At 42.6% G+C, this 13,850-nt stretch overlaps 1 protein-coding gene across 2 annotated transcripts in view; it reads left to right on the top strand.

Moving 5' to 3' along the window:
* Window positions 1–13,850, top strand: part of FGF14 (fibroblast growth factor 14) — a 600,669-nt gene that overhangs the window by 430,039 nt on the left and 156,780 nt on the right. The gene's annotated exons all lie outside the window — the stretch shown is intronic.

Genomic DNA, 13,850 nt, shown 5'->3' with positions numbered 1-13,850 from the left:
ACAGTTAATATTGTCCTTCAGTTTAGATAGATAGATAGATAGATAGATAGATAGATAGATAGATATAGGTACAGATATGTATATAGATATATAGTTCTTCCTAGATGACTCAGTGATAAAGAATCCACCTGCCAATGCAGGAAATGCAGGTTTGATCCCTGGGTTGGGAAAACTCTTTGAAGAAGGAAATGGTAACTCCCTCCAGTATTTCTGCCTGGAGAACCCCATGGACAGAGGAGCCTGTCTGGCTATAGTCCATGAGTCACAAAGAGTTGGACGCAGCTTAGTGACTGAACAGCATCAGTAACGTGTGTGTGTGTGTGTGTGTGTTTAATGACGTAGATCACACATATCCTATTTTGTATACAGTTTAACTCCAATGACCCTGGCTCTCAGGTTAATAGAGAAGTGTGGATAAACAGCAGTTGAGACTTGTGAGAAGACAGGCAAATACTCAGGTAAGCGAGTGGTTCATATGCAAACATACACGGAAAGACAGTACTCCATGAATCATTACATAGTGTTCATGTGCTCAGCTGATTTTAAAGCTGGTGCAAATTTCCCTAAATGCCTCTTAACGTGGTCACCAGCTAAGGTCCTTTACACTCTTGCCACCAACACAGACTGAGCACTTCTGGTGTACAAAACCATTTTCACTGAATTCACATGTTAAGCTGTGTCTTAACTTAGGGTTTCTCTCCTTTGACACTTTCCCTCTGGAGTCCCCAGGCCCCTCTCATGTACCTGGTCGAACACCTACTTTTAAATCTCAGCTTGCCATGTGGCTGTTTCCAGGAGACACTTCCCAACCCACACCAGGCAGACTCACTCTCCTTGTGCAAGCTTTACACTCTGAATCTCTAACACAGTCCCACTTATGTACGTGTCTTCTTCCCCTATAGTCTGAGCTTCTTGAGGGTAAAATCGCTTTTCATTAATATCTAAATACTGGGTCAAGCTTAGTGATGAACAGTCAGTGCTCAGTAGATTTGTTAACTGAGTGAATGAATGAATGATGGCTGATTATATAAATGAATGCATATGCCTTTATGTCTAAAAAAATTTTTTTAATGAAAATCTTAACTGAAGGGGGCTGATTTTTGCCAATGTCAGATGAAGTAATTTGTAGACAACTCAGATTGTTTAAGTGATATCAGTTGTTGTTGTTCAATTGCTGAGTCATGTTTGACTCTGGACCCCATGGACTACAGCATGCCAAGCTTCCCTGTTCTTCACCATCTCCTGGAGTTTGCTTAAATTCGTGTACATTGAGTCAGTGTAGTGTGTATGTCTTCAAAAAAACCAAAAAAGTGTTGACATGTGTCAGGCTCTTGGAAGGTGAGACTCTGAGGTCTGGAGCCCTGCCCTGGGGTGGTTGGGTGCTTGGGAGGCAAAGAGACCATCCCCAGAAGCTGAGTTGGTGGAAGTGAATTTCCAGAGCTGGAGGGTACAGTGCCCCCGCAGGAGGCAGGTGAAGAAGTTACAACAAAGGTCTTGGAATAGGACACCTGGTTTATCATTGCCTCAGCGACAAGAAAAGTAGAAAGCAGCACTTGCGTGTCTGCTCTCGCTCCTGTAGAAGGGCATCAAGGGCTAAAACTAAAACCTCAGAGTGTAAAGACATCAAATTGCTGTCTCCAGTTTATACTCAAAAATCCCTGAGATGAACAAATCTGAGACTTGTCCTGCTAGAACTAAACCTCTGGAGAGGCCCACTAAGCCCATTTTATGGGCTTCCCAGGTGGCGCTCAACATTCGGAAAACTAAGATCATGGGATCTGGTTCCATCACTTCGTGGCAAATAGATGGGGAAACAATGGAAACAGTGACAGACTTTATTTTGGGGGGCTCCAAAATCACTGTGGATTGTGACTGCAGCCATGAAATTAAATGATGCTTGCTCCTTGGAAGAAAAGCTATGACCAACCTAGACAGCATATTAAAAAGCAGAGACATTACTTTGCCAACAATGGTCTGTCTAGTCAAGGCTATGGTTTTTCCAGTAGGCATGTATGGATGTGAGAGTTGGACTTTAAGAAAGCTGAGCACCGAAGAATTGATGCTTTTGAGCTGTGGTTTTTGAGAAGACTCTTGAGAGTCCCTCGGACAGCAAGGAGCTCCAACCAGTCCATCCTAAAGGAAATCAGTCCTGAATATTCATTGGAAGGACTGATGCTGAAGCTGAAACTCCAGTACTTTGGCCACCTCATGCGAAGAGTTGACTCATTGGAAAAGACTCTGATGCTGGGAAAGATTGAGGGCAGGAGGAGAAGGGGACAACAGAGGATGAGATGGTTGGATGGCATCACCGACTCAATGGACTTGAGTTTGAGTAAGCTCTGGGAGTTGGTGATGGACAGGGAAGCCTGGTGTGGTGCAGTCCTTGGGGTCACAAAGAGTCGGACATGACTGAGCGACTGAACTGAACTGAACATGTGGCTCTAGTGGTGAAGAACCCGCCTGCCAATGCAGGAAACATAAGAGACACGGGTTTGATCCCTGGGTTGGGAAGATCCCCTGGAGGGGGCATGGCAACCCACTCCAGTATTCTTGCCTGGAGAATCCCACGGACAGAGGAGCCGGTTGGGCTACAGTCCAAAGGGTCGCAAAGAGTCGGACACAACTGAGTGACTTAGCACAGGGGAGATGCACAGAGGTCTGTGAGCGTGGCCAGAGTTCCCTCCTCTTTAGCCCAGGTGGCTGCACTAGTTAGGCATCTGGGGAAGGAATAATTCTGCCTGGACCCTTTATCTCTGTTCATTGGGAAGAGATCCATGTGTTGATATGTGTCAGTGTTTCAAAAATATATATATTTGCCCGCAAAGTAGAATGGCCACTATTCCAGACTGACAGCTGAAGACTTCTTGCAAGCACTGGGTACTCTCATCTCTGGAAACTAGCTTTGAGTCTCTGTAGGGACTCAGAGGAAAATAAAGTGAGTGACAACATAAAAAGGGGGGAAGGGCACAAGATTGAGCTAAGAGGCATTTAGAGAATAGGACAACAGAATTTGTCCATTTAAAACTCTCCATGATGTTCTGCCTGAAGTTACTCTTTTTCTCTGAAATTCCTTCCTCTGTGCACATCAAACTCACTGAAAAATTTCTGAGTTCCTTTAAAAATCTTTGACTTGAATGATACCCTTCATTTGCAGTCAGTGTCAAATCCCCAGGGAACACAAATTCTTACCTAAGGAGCTAGTCTAAATTTCTAAAAGGAGATAGCAATTATCTACTACCCCTACAGCTAAATAAAAATGAAAATGGAATGGGGAAAAGAAAAAAAAAGATTTTCTGAATCTATTTCTTTCATTTGATGATAGCCTCAGGCCCTAAATCTCATCTTGCACTGCATCACATGTCTAGCTTTAGTTTTATTCAGCTCCTTTCTATGGTCCTAAATCTCAATGAAAGGCATGTTGTAAACTCAAGAAATTTAATTCTTCGTGGATTTATGTGGTACTCGGAAAATGCATCCTCACAACCCACAGGGGAACAAAATGGCTCTGTTTCTGCAACGTCTGAGAATTGCTATGCTTTTTTTTTTCCCTGAGAGATGCAATAATTAAAGTCATAAGACATTCAGGTAAGCAGGTGGCATCAGAGAAGTCCAGCTAATAACAAGACATCATTCTGAACAGGGACTAAAGCAACAGGGCTGCAGGAGCAGGTGCTAATCAGATTCAATCAAGTAAACAGCTGGTGTTTTTTTTAAAAAAATTATATTTGTAGGAAACAGCGCTCTCATATAAAAACTGGCATTCTGTCCATAGCTGTGAGGTTGGGGTGTGATTATCAAATGGTAGGCAGCGCTGTTTTCACATGCTTTAGATGGAGTGTAGGCATGGCGACATGATGTGAAGAGCCAACTCATTGGAAAAGACCCTGATGCTGGGAAAAGTTGAAGGCCAAAGGAGAAGGGGGCTGCAGAGGATGAGATGGTTATAGCATCAGTGACTCAATGGACATGAGTTTGAGCAAACTCCAGCAGATAGTGACGGACAGAGGCGTCTGCTGTCGATGGAGTCACCAAGAGTCAGACGGCGCTTAGCCACTAAAGGACAACAATGAGGCATGGTAGGTTGAATAATACACACCCCAAAGATGTCTGCATCCTATCGCTAGTCCTCTAACTGTGAATGTGTCTACATGGTAAAAGAGAATTAGCAGATATGATTAAGTTAAAGATGCGGAAATGCGAGATGATCCCAGGTTACCTGAGTGAGCCCGAGGTCATCTCTAGGGCACGACTGAGTGACTGAACTGATCTCTTGAGTATAAAGAGTTTCTAGAGACATGTGGAATATACTAGTTTCTGATGGACTTCCAGGTCATGTAGTGAAAGTGTATGAACTCTGATATACTGGCTTCTGCATCAGTTGCATCTTCTCAGTCACTAAACTGTGGCAAAAAAATGAGAACAAATTTTGTGGTAAAATGATTTTTCTTTTAATCAGAAGAAATATACCCAAAGTTTCATGCCAAGATTAGAGGTGACTTTATTTATCATTTATTTTTATATTCTGATTTTTTAATGAGTATGTATTACTTTTATAGTCAGCAATGTAGTATGGGATGCTCTGTGTTCATTCCTTCTCGGTCTCCCTCTGCAGTTGTGATTTTTATTCCTGCTTTGGATGCAGGTCACTTTGAGAATTGGATGAATTCTGTGCATCTGTGAACCCAGGTTCCATAAAAATGCACATGTGTATGCTCAGTCACTCAGTCATGTCTGAATCTTTGCGACCCCTTGGACCCCAGGGAGTGTACCAGGCTCCTCTGTCCATGGTATTCTCCAGGCAAGAAAACTGGAGTAGGTTGCTCTGCCCTCCTCCAGGGGATCTTCCCAACCCAGGGATCAAATCCAGGTCTCCCACGTTGCAGATGGATTCTTTACCCTCTGAGTCACCTGGGAAGCCACCCCCAAAGTGCAAATGCCCACCATTCTTTTCCCTTTAGTACAAAATTCATGGGGAATCTCAGATAATCTAAATCCATCCACGAAACTGCTGAAAGTCCTCAAGTCCCGTGTAAGTTTCCCCATCCTAGATTTGATGCTGTGACAATGGTCACATTTTAAATAGATGGATGGAGGTAGCTTGGTAGGAAAAGGGTATACTTAAGATCTGTTTCTTTCTTTCTAGCACTGTAAACATGAGTCATTTAACGTCTCAGAGGCTTAATGTTTCCCCTAAACAGAGATCATGACCCCCACTTCAGTACATGTACAAGTTCTTCACAGACTATTACACAAATATTACTTGGGTGTTTATAAATTGAGAGAGACATACTCTCAATTTGTCTTCAAAGAATTGTGACCTAAACCTGATTTCCATTTAATTGTTATTGAAAAAAAATTTCAAAACTGAAATTACGTAGATATGGTCTACACTCTTGGGGTGGTGATGAAAATAGTATTTTGAGATTCTTAAACTGTGAGTTTGCAAGTCACCTGTGTTCAGAGATCACTGATGCTCTCTGATGACCTTTACCAGCATCAGGAATTCAGTCATGTGTTTTGGCACATGCTTGTGTGCATGTGTGTGCATGTGTGTACAGGTGCACATGTTCTTATTTGTGTTTAGCCCACATATTACTAAATGCAAAATAAACATGTGCATCTGTGCACACATATTACTGGGCTTCCCTGATATCTCAGCTGGTAAAGAATCCACCTGCAACTCAGGAGACCTGGGTTTAATCACTGGGTTAGGAAGATCCCCTGAAGAAGGGAACAACTACCCACCCCACTATTCTGTCCTGGAGAATTCCATGGACTGTCTAGTCCATGGGGTCACAGAAAGTCGGACACGACTGAATGACTTTCACTCACATTTATTACTACATACAAAGAACATAATTAACCTAGAAACTTCCATGGCTATGGAAGAGACCATGGTAGTAATCATTGAATAGAAATTGGTTACAATGTGATACTCAGATAAGGTTATATCATATGTGCACACAGACTCTTTGCACAGAGAATATAAATTAAAGTTCATTTCTCATTTTTTGGGAAACTGAATAATATTTTTTTTCTGTTGAAATATTTAATAGTCTTTTCAAAAACCCAGTTCACTGATTAATGGTTAAATTGTTATTAGAGTGAGGAAGCATAAGTCAATATTTTCAGTTCTGAAATGAATGCTATGTATGTTTCAGGTTCATTTTAATATAGGAGACTGGAAACCACTGAGACTATTTTTACAGCATATTAGTCAGAATTTAAAAATACATTAGATTTATAAAGCTAAGCCATCTGCATATATCAATCTGGTATTGCGTCTATAGTGAAGACTGTTCACAAGTTTTCAGTACCAATAGTTTCCACTTTTTCTTTATTGAGTCAAAATATTAAGCAACAATAAAATGCCTTCCAGGTTTTTTTAATAGATGGAAATCTGTTCCCTACTAGAAATAAATATATCCAGCAAAATTAATCAAGGAGGCTATTATAACATTAACATAATCAATTACTCCTTGAAAATCTAATTTAAAACATTTTAACATTCATTTAGATTATTTTTAAATCTAAAATAAAGATCAATAATACTATCACAGAAAAAATAAGATTTTGAACTTGAACTGTAATGAATGGATACACATCATTCTTAATTAACTATCTGAAATGTTGTCCCAAGTGCATCTTAACATTACCTTTTGATGTTCTTCCAAATGAATAAAAATCAAAAAAGGTTATTAGTGTTCACTAAATTCTCAGAATTATCTCACACATTTTCAAATAGAACCTATTTAATCCAGAATAAAGAATAAAGACATAAATGCTGATATATCCTTTATGACCTACGCAAGCTCACCCCAAATTAATTTATGATTATTTATTTGTGAAAAAATGTTGGGCCCTCATATTTTATCCTTAACTTTAAATAGTTCACAAGTGATTGACGTTCAAAGCAAACCATGTGACAAAATGGAGTGAATCATTTATTGTGTGGAGATGATCAAATAAGTAAGCAGGGAATATTTGAGGAATATTTGTTTCTACCCTAACTAGCCTTCCAATTCAGACCCACTGGGAGATAAAGGAATTAAGACAACAATGATAATAATGACACTAAAGATATTTCTGAACACAGTTCCTTGAAGCACTTAAAATCTTTTTTAATCAAAAAATGTAAGATGTTTCTAAGCAAAATACAGAGCATGACATAGTTAAATAAGGGTAGAACTCCCATTTATAGACTTACATAGTGCCATCATATCCTATTTCATTGATTCTACCATGCAAATAATTTTTGTATAAACATCTCTGAAATTGATATACACCTTGTGATTTATGACATGATATAGTTTAATAAAATGTTTTTTTCTTTGTACTTAAATGATGCATCTTAAAGTCAATAATTTCTTAGATCTGATGAATTTGGTCACATAGAAATGATGTCTGTGGTGGTGACATATATGAGTAAAACATAGGCAGATTGTCAGTTATTGGAAATAAGGGTTTGTATTTAATAGTGATATCAGTATCACAAAATACATTTTTAGACTTTTTTGTTTATTTGAAGTTGAGATAATGTACTTGTTTTTAGTAAACCATACAAAAACATATATTTAAACAACCTATTCAACAAAATAACCTAGAATATAACAAAAACTCTGAAGGCAAGGGGGGAAAAGCTCTTTTAATAATGAAATCAGTGTTAATAAGGCTGTTTGTTCTCTTCTTATATATTCTCCTCCCTTAGACTTTATTTAATTTTATATTTATGGATGATTCTAACCTATATTTCATCTAGCTTCCAATGATTGATTTGATGTAACAAGTTTGAAAACGGGGCATATTGTCAATTGGGAAACTGAACGCAGAACCAGGTGGCCCGGTAGTAAAGAGCCCGCCTACTGAGCAGGAGGTTTGGGTTCAATGCCTGGATCAGGAAGATCCCCTGGAGAAGGAAATGACAACTCACTCCAGTATTCTTGCCTGCGAAATCCCATGGAGAGAGGAGCCTGGCGGGCTGTAGTCCATGGGGCTGGGTTGCAAAGAGTCAGATGACAGAGCAACTAAACAACAACCTGAAAGCAAAGAGAAGACTGGGTGTTGGGAGGCGGGGATGAGTCACAAAGATCAGTAATATTGTCCTCTCCAATCCCAGTGGAATCATTCTCACACCCTTCAGTAAGCCCCGAGCATCACTGCTGGAATTTAGAACTCAAACTACGTGTCATGTTAGGTTAAGCCTAAGTGACATAGCAAAGTGTAAAGACCTCTCTGTGTATCCTATTTCTGAGGTTGAGGTTGTGTATATTCCAAATGGAATTTTAGATTTCTTGGTGCTTAAACAGATCAAGCATGCTGGGGTAATTTATCCTTGGCAGACTGGGTTAAGCGAGATTTTCTGTTCCTCTTATTTGGTATTAACTCTTTGGCTGTCTATGTATCCAACTTCTTAATTCTTTAAGCACCCACTTTGCCTTGTGCCATTTTAAGAAAGTGGACATGTGGCAGTTGACAAATGGGGCACAAAATACGTTCTCTCTTAGGCTTGTGTTTGAAAACAGCAAGATAGTGCAAATGAATAAGATATGTACTAAAAAACATATATAAAATGCATAGAATTTTTTAAAGTTGTAAATGCTCTGTAGAAGGAATAAGGGATTGACTGTGTGGCAGTTGCTATTTTAGTTAGATCTGTAAGAGAAGATCTCAACTGGGATGATAATCAGTGAGCAAAATTTCGAAGGTGAGTGAATCATACAGAATAGAAAGCATGGAAATCCTTCTATAGCAGCATGCCAGGTGGGCTGAGGAACAGCCACTGGTGAATGAAGAGAGAAGCAGAGATGATGTCAGATAGCAAACGAAGGTAGATGAGGGATACAAATCATCTGGAGCATTGTGGACACTGTGATGGCTTTGGTTTCTACTGAGTTGTAGGATTTTGAATTGAGGCATAAAATAATAGGATTTATACATTTAACACTGTGGCCACAGTTTTGAGGACATATTAAAGGTCAAGGGTGAAGTCCAAGGGACCAATCAGGTCACTACTGTAACAGTTCAACAGATCACGGTGACAGGTAGCAACGTAGACAGTGGGAAGTGATCGTGTAGTAGATATATTTTGGTGATAGGGTGAATGCATTTTGCTGAGGAATTACACAAAGGTACTAAAGAAAGAAATGAGCTTAGTACGATGCCCAAGCTTTGAGCCAGAAGAACAAGCAGAAGGCAGATGTCATTCCAGAGATGGGGGAGATTGTAAAGCAGGTCAGAGAAAGGAAAGTGAGAGTGTGATCTTGGCCAAGTTAAGCCTGAAATGCCTACCAGACATCTTCATAGAAAGTTCAAGCTAGAACTTGGTCATTGAGGAAATGAAGACCTGAGTAACGAGGGTTTAAGAAGTTACCGATGACTATCATGCATTGAATTTGGGAAGATCTCCTGGAGAAGGAAATGGCAACCCACTCCAGTATTCTTTCCTGGAGAATCCCATGGACAGAGGAGCCTGGTGGGCTACCATCCATGGGGTGACAAAGAGTCAGACACGATTGAGCGACTGAGCACATTGAGTTTGCACTATGTGGCAGACACTGCTGTGTTTCATACACATGTTCTCTTTTAATCCTCATAACGACCTTATTGCATTATTATGACTATTTTACAGCAAAGGAGATTGAAGCTTAGGTTTAGATCAATCGCTCAAGTGTGCAGAGTACGGTCTATGTTTGCTTTACTCCAATTGTGATTTTAGCTACTGTTTTATATTGCCAAGGGGAGTGTGGGCAAGAAGCAATAAAAATGTTCCAAGCAGAAGGAACAACATATGCAAAGAAGAAGGGCCAAAGGGGACCTGGCATCTTCTGGAGACTTGCGAGCACAAGGAAGTGGTTGGTAACCAGCCTCCAGTGAACTAATGCTTGTGTGATACTTTGCAGTGTTAGAATTGTTTTCTCAGAGGCACACGTATTGCTCTCTGTGAGGCAGGGAAATGTTTTTATTATCACTATTCAATGAGCGGGGAAAGAGGCTTGCAGAGTTAAGTTCACAAATTTGGTTAATTGTGAACTAAGGTTTGACCTTGGACATCTTTTGCCAAGACTTAGAGTAATTTTTACATTTCTAAGTCCTTAAAATATTTCTGGATACCCATTTAGGAGCTGGGTAAATATACATGAGGTTGCATATATGTTGATACCAAAAAGCCATGGAAATTGGAACAGAATTTCCAAGAGAGAAATAAGTGATCTGAAAGACAATGAAAATAATAGCTGTCATTTTTAAGCACCGAGGATGTACCAGACACTGGACAAGGATCTTTGCAATTGTTTATTAATTTTAATCTCACAAGAACTGAAAAGGAGATTTCATTATCATCTCAGTTTTAGAGACAAGGAAACTGAGGCTGAAGGAGACTAAAGCAACTCACTGGAGGTCTTTATACTGGCAGGATGGAGCAGAGGCAAGAAATGAACGTGGCTGTCAGAAATCAGAGTTCAGACTCCTGACGGGCTGGTCAGGAGGCATTGCTGTCTTGGCAGTACTTTATTGCTTGCTTTTGTAAAGTCAAATGTGAAATTAGTGACACCAAGGAGGTCCTTGTGAGTGTGAAATTATTTTCTGAATCACAGCAAAGTATGGATTTGTGTTCACCTGTCCTGAACGGTTTTCACCCTGTTTTTTTTTTGCACATGCTTTTATCACAGCTTAAGACAGCAGATGGCCCTCTTGCGTTTTTTTTCATTACCTCCATCTGTAAACAACTAAACAGCGTTTTGGGGAGGTGGAAAGGAAAACGCATGGATTAAGCGAAAAGACCGGGATTATCCCAATGCTGCCCCCAACCCATGCTCCGCTAGGACAGGAAACCACACAAGATAGAAATGACCCCGTTTAAGGCTTGTGAAATTCACAATCTTGCATAGATGCGCTGAGACAGAGGAGTCCGCCGCGCCAGGGGTCGAAATGTATCAGGATAAAAGAGTATTTCTCGGTTATCAAAAAGCTGAAAGGCTTTGTGCTCCAAGGTGGGTTATTAATGCCAGTGGAGGCAGTGAGGATTAATTTCCTTCCCGCCTTGGGTGGCGCGGAGTGGGGAGTGGAAAGCTGCTTTTAATGTAAAGCATCAGAGGCGCTCCCACGCTCAGGGAGCGTGCTTCCTCGCTCAGCGCTAAGGCTGGGCGGATCTCTGTCCGCGGTGCTGAATCGCACCCTTGTCTGAGGTGGCTGGCGTTGAAGGGAGGGGGTCTAAAGAAACCAAAATACCAACCTTCCCTTGGATTATACAATCCAGAGACTTGTAGAGAAGACTGAATTATAAGAAAGTGCCTGGAAAGAAAATAATTAACACAGCTCTAATAATAAGAAGCTTTAATGTGTTCAAGTTATTATACTAGACACATTTATCACAAGGATGAAAAAAAAACAACTTTCAAAGCAAACTGGGTTATGTTGTTTGGGGCAATTGTACTATATTTAAAAGGCTACTATACTTAACATTTTGCTTCTTTGAAAAACTCATTGCTATAAGTAAATATGTTTGCTTTAATTGTAAAGTCATTAGGAAATTGCAATCTGTAATGTCTGAGATAGCCACTCTTCAATAATGGAAGGCCAGAGAAGCTACTTCTTCTGTTCAATACGACTTATTTCAGTGCATTTTTAATGGCCTTTTATTAGGTGTATCCATCTCTGCCAATGACCTTTCCTTTTTCAGCAGGGACATGGCAACACTAAATACATAGTGTAAAAAGATGAGAGCCAAGACACATACACAGGGAGGCAAAGGGAGGCATGGAGTAAAATAGCCAAGACACCCCTTTCCTTTGCTTTTCCTATCTCTTAGCTGATTCGGGATTGCAGATTTCTGGAGAATTACTCATGCATTTTCCTTTTAATAATCATGGCTATTAGACAGATTTCATGTGTGCATAAAACATGGGAAAGCCAGCTTACAGAATATGTTTTTTAATGTTAAATATTATACACACTATCCTAAAACCAGTTTGATCTGCATTGGACTGAAATCTACATACTCCTTTTAGATTAAATTCTCTTCCTCCAAAGAGACTTGTTAGTAAATGTTGTACATACAATGAAAAACAGCTGAGCAGTAATTGCTTCCGTGGTGAGGCTGTGGCTAAGTTCTTCCATGGAGCAGAAGGTGTCTAGCCTCCTTGTCATCAGCCCTCGTCTGAACTTCTCCCACTTGCCTGGTTGCAGGTCTGCGTGGTACTTTACTGCCTATTCCTGAGACAAAGACAAAGTGTGTGTTGGTTCAAAACCGCTCCCAGGGCTGCTTGCTGTCCTCTTCCCAGCTCTAAAGCCGTCGCCAGAGAAGCGATTGTTACAAGCAGCAATTACCAAATGAGTTTTCCTTCCTCCATTCTTCACACCCGATTGTGAGAGGTCTAGCTTGCCCATCTCTTTTCTTTGCCTTCCTGGAATGACAAGCAGTCTAAAGGAAGGAGGGAAAGGCGAGAAACCACAGGAGCACAAGCTACTCCTGGTTCTGACGCTCCGAGTGTATCCTAGAAACCATGGATCTGCGTTCACCCAGGCGTGAACTGTGTCTCTCCCAACCTCCTTTTCTCGGGCGCCCTCCACTTGCTCCCCTCCTCCGGGCCTTCACATGTCCGCTTGCCCAACACGGAAGTGCTGTTGGGACCCCGACAGGAAATCAGGGAGACGAGGCAGCAACTGTTGTGTTTGAATGTCGGACACAGTTCATCCGCTTCACTCCCTGGCTCTCTACCCAGGGACACCAGCTCTCATTGGAGTGTCCGTCAGTCTGGCTCTTTCTCTCGTTACTGAAGTACTGACTGTGTCGGCCTGCCCGCCCTTAATGTTCTGTGCTGCCTTCTTCAATGTTCCGTCCCCGCGGCTGTTCTGTAGCAGCTACAGTTGCAGCCATCTCTTCCTCCGGATGCTACAGAGTAAATTTGGGAAGGGGTGGGGGGCGCGGGATGAGGTGGGGTCTTCTCCCCTCCCCTCCTCCCTCCTCCTTGCTCTGCCACGGCTTCAGGATGACAAGCCTCCTTCTCCCGGCAGCCAGCCGAAGGGAGAGCCCAGCAAGTCTGGGTGGATTAGGTAGGGAGTGGAGACGCCTCGCTGCTCAGGACACACTCGCCTCGCTCCCAAGCTCCCTCCTCCCCTCTCCTCCTTCCCGGGGTGGAGAGGCTCCCGGAGCTGGAGGGATTAGCCAGGAGGGCGGAAACCACCGCGCGTTCCAGCCGCGCCCGCGAGTTTCCGTGGACCAGGAGGCACGTTAAGATCCCGGGGAGCTAAGCCCGGGGAGCCTCGGACACCTGCCAGTTTTCATCCAAGAAAAAGAACGCTCCACCTGCTTTGGTTCAGCCTCTTAGGACCCCACCCCCCTGCCACCCATTTCGGGCTTTCTTTTATATGATTATTAATATTTTTAAAGTCATCCTTGTATCTCCCATTATTTTTTTTTTCTTTTTCTGAAGGCTGACCTAGGAGGGGAGGGGGAAAACGGGAGGGGAGTGGAGTGGGGTGGGAACGAAGCGCTCTGATTAGAGATCTCCTGGGAGAAGATTGCTCTCTCCAGATGCTGATTTCCAAAGCACTTGACAATCACCGGCAGAATCCGCGAGCGGGCAGCGGCGGCGGCACCGGACGGGGGGCAGCTCGAGTCAGGCGCTGAGTCCTGCCCGGCGCGCCCTGGACGCACCGACGCGGAGACCCTGCGGGCGCCGCTCCTCCACCCATTGCCCTGGAAGAAGGCGGCCAGCTCACCCTCGCGCCCGGGAGGCGGGCCGGACAGCGAGGCCGCGCGAGTTGCGGCGGCTGCCCGTCGGAGAGAGGGCTCGGGCGGCACGCGGGGTGACCGGCGGCACCCGCAGCCCCGGGCCCCGCTCCCGGCTCCG

The sequence above is a fragment of the Muntiacus reevesi genome, chromosome 11 (genome assembly GCF_963930625.1).
Source record: "Muntiacus reevesi chromosome 11, mMunRee1.1, whole genome shotgun sequence".
In the NCBI taxonomy this organism is placed as follows: Eukaryota; Metazoa; Chordata; class Mammalia; order Artiodactyla; family Cervidae; genus Muntiacus; species Muntiacus reevesi.
This window is presented reverse-complemented; position numbering and strand designations above follow the sequence as displayed.